The 3,595-nt window shown below is 45.7% G+C and overlaps 1 pseudogene; it reads left to right on the top strand.

The window, feature by feature from the left end:
* Positions 1-2,220: 2,220 nt before the first annotated feature.
* Positions 2,221-3,595, top strand: part of LOC101582306 — a 6,886-nt pseudogene continuing 5,511 nt past the window's right edge.

Raw genomic sequence — 3,595 nt, 5'->3', positions numbered from 1 at the left:
TTTGTTTGTTTGTTTTGGTTGGGGTTTTTTTGCTATTTCAGGGTTCCTTTTTTTTTTTTTTTTTTGGGGAACCAGGGATTGAACTCAGGCCCTTGCGCTTGCCAGGGAAGCAATTATTCCACTGAACCATCTCCCCGGCCCCATCAGGGTTCCTTAAGGGCAGGTGTGGTGTGGCTTGTGGAGCTGGAGATAGAAACGGGGGTCCCCTGCCACTGACTGCGTTTTCCCAAGCGCGGCGCTTTAAGCAATTGAGCTAACCGGCAAGCCTCCGAAGTAGCTGTATTTGGAGACCGTAGACCAGTGTATGATGGAAAAAGAAGCCTTTATACAGCTAATCCACTTCCTGTGGCAACCACTGGGGTAGATTTAGATGTTACATTACCTGGGGAAAGTGGAAAAGATCGACCTTCCAAGGTGTCCATCAAATTTGTCTCTAGGGTGAGTTGGCATCTACCACATGAAGTACTCACAGGACCGAACTTGCCTGAGCTACTGGAATTAGACAAGCCAATCAGCACTAACCCTGTCCATGCTGTTGATGTGGGTGCTATGACATCTGCCCTCCATGAAATACACATCTCTAGGGGGCCGGGGAGATGGCTCAGTAGAATAAGCGCTTCCCTAGCAAGCGCAAGGGCCTGAGTTCAATCCCTGGTTCCACAAAAAAAAAAAAAAGAAAAGAAAAAGAAAGAAAGGAAGAAAGAAAGAAAAAAAGAAAAGAAAAAGAAAATGATGCTTAATATTGATGGACACCTTCATGCAGAATTTGTCATGGAATTCTACTACACATGAAGCAAACATATGAAAATAAATACAGAAGTCCTGATGTGATCATCTGAAAATTCTTTTCTTATATCTAATTCATTTTTGTCCCTTTAACTCAAAGCCAATATTTTCATTATAAAAATGCATATAGTAAAGAAATAAGGAGCTGGGCATGGGGCCGCACACCTATAAGCCCAGTACTTGAGAGGCTGAGGAACGAGGATTGCCAGGAGTTTATGAAACTAGTCTAAACTACATAGTGAGTCCCTGTCTCAAGAAAACACAAAGGAAAGAAAAAAGGAAGGAAGGAAGGAAGGAAGGAAGGAAGGAAGGAAGGAAGGAAGGAAGGAAGAAAGGGAGCGAGCCTGTAAGTCTGTATTATGGTGAACCCAGGCATTGTGCCTGCTGTTGGTACCTAAGGTGTTGTTTAATTATATTCCCATTTTAGGGAATTTTACAAATATTTTTCAAGATTACAAAGAGCCGAGGAGATGGCACAGTGGAATAATAAAAAAATAAATAAATAAAACAAGGGGTACAGAGGGCAAAAAGGGGGAGTAGATTAGGATGTGTTATATACATGTACCAATTCCCCACAATGAATGTAATCATTATGTACTAATAGAAAAAATGCAAAAAAATTACAAAACAAAAAAATGAATAAAAATAATGTATTATATGAGACAAGTTCCTGTCTTAGCATTAGCATAGTATTGAATTTTTTTTTTTTTTTTTTGGAACCTGGGATTGAATCAGGCCCTTGCACTTGCCAGGGAAGCGCTTGTTCTACTGAGCCATCTCCCTGCTCCTCATAGTATTGAATTATTGTCATCATGGTATTCAATATTTAAGGTTTTGGTTTTTTGGCTGGCTCAGGCTGCCTTAAAGGCAGGTCTGGTAAGGCATGGGGAGCTGGGGATCAAACCAGGGTATCCTGCTCCTGACTGCTTGACTGCATTTGCATAAGCAGGCATTTACTGAGCTAGCCAGCAGGGTCCCTCCCCACTCGTATTCTTTTTTTTTTTTTGATTGAACTCAGGCTCTTGCACTTGCCAAGGAAGTGCTTATTCCACTGAACCATCTCCCCAGTCCCGTATTCAATATTTAAATCCTCCCCTTTACATTAAACATTTTCTAACACTTATTACTTAATATAGGACTGTTGATAGCTAATTCACATTTTCTTCTTACCATTATAGTCCTTATTTTATCAATGTAAGGAAAGGGCAAGAAATAGATAAAAAGGGAGAAAATAGACTTTTGACTCCAGCCTAGATTTGGCGGGAAATTGTGAATAGTTGGAGCTTTCTTTGGTTTTTAATTTATCTCTCTGAATAGCTAATATGACTCTTGCACCTTTAGAAACTAGTAAGCAATCAACTTCCTAGTGGGGTTACTACTACTGAAGCTATTTTCTGTGAACCTTCAAGAATTTTAGCAGATTCTCTTCTGGAAATGGTGAAATTAAAAATTTATTCCGAGTTCTACCCAAAGGCAAACTGTCATCTACAGAAATCAGTGGTCAGGCCAGCCGCCTGTTTGCGGCCCGCAGCCCTCACTCCGCGGCTGCCGCGGCAATGGCCTCAAGCGACAAACACCCTCTACATCCCCACGGCAGGCTCGGAGATGCCGGCCGCCGAGATCGAGATCCTAAAGCTGCGGGAGATCGAGGTGGAGACCATCCCGGTGGAGACTATGGAGACCACGGTGGTGGGCGAGGAGGAGGAGGAGGAAGACGATGATGAGGATGGTGGAGGCGGCGACCATGGGGTGGGGGGCACGGGCATGCCGCCACCACCACCTGCCCATGATCGCGTTGCAGCCGCTGGTCACCGATGATCCGAGCCAGGTGTACCACCACCAGGAGGTGATCCTGGTGCAGACGCGCGTGGAGGTTGTGGGCGGCTACGACTCGGATAGGCTGCGCGCCGAGAACGACTCCGACAACCAGATCCTCATTCCGGTGCCTGCGCCCGCCGGCGGCAACGACGACTGGTCACCATGGTGGCGGCCGGCAAGAGCGGCCATGGCGGTGGCTCCTTGTCGGGCGGCGGCCGCGTCAAGAAGGGTGCCGGCAAGAAGGGCAACAAGAAAAGCTACTTGGGCGACCGGGCCAGCGCGGCAGGTGGCGGCTGCACCGACCCGGGCGGCAAGAAATGGGAGCAGAATCAGGTGTAGATCAAGACCCTGGAGGGCAAGTTATTGGTCACCATGCGTTCGTCAGATGAAAACAATGATACTGACCACAAGACAGTGGTTGAAGAACAGATCACTTTCTCTCAGAAGGGAGAGAACTCACCTTCTGACTATTCAGGGTATATGACAGGAAAGAAACTCACTCCTGGAGTAATACCTGGTATTGGTCTCTCGGACCCTAAGCAGGTGGCAGAATTTTAGAATGAAGCCAAGAAAAATTAAAGAAGATGATGCTCCAAGAACAATAGCTTGCTCTTGTTCAGGGATAACTCTGCTATGAGAAAACATCTGCACACCCCCGCCGCCGAATCCATGTCTGCACAGAATGTGGCAAAGCTTTCGTTGCGCGTGCCAGGGAAGCGCTTATTCCACTGAGCCATCTCCCCGGCCCCCCTTGGAAGGAAACCCTTTTCACTGGACTTCAACTTGTGCAGCTCAAGGGCCTGAGTTCAATCCCCGGTTCCACAAAAAAAATAATAATAATAATAATTAATTAATTAAACCCATTTTTGTCACTTTTTTCCCAAAAAATACGGCCAGATGCTGATGTTCAATGTAATTTTTTTCTTAAATTTTTTATTTATGTGTGTGTGTGTGTGTGTGTGTGTGTGTGGCCAGCTCAGCCCACCGGGTG

Source organism: Octodon degus, unplaced genomic scaffold, assembly GCF_000260255.1.
Source record: "Octodon degus isolate 3935 unplaced genomic scaffold, OctDeg1.0 scaffold00372, whole genome shotgun sequence".
Lineage (NCBI taxonomy): Eukaryota > Metazoa > Chordata > Mammalia > Rodentia > Octodontidae > Octodon > Octodon degus.
The sequence above is the reverse complement of the archived record's forward strand: the minus strand, read 5'-3'. Positions and strand labels throughout refer to the sequence as shown.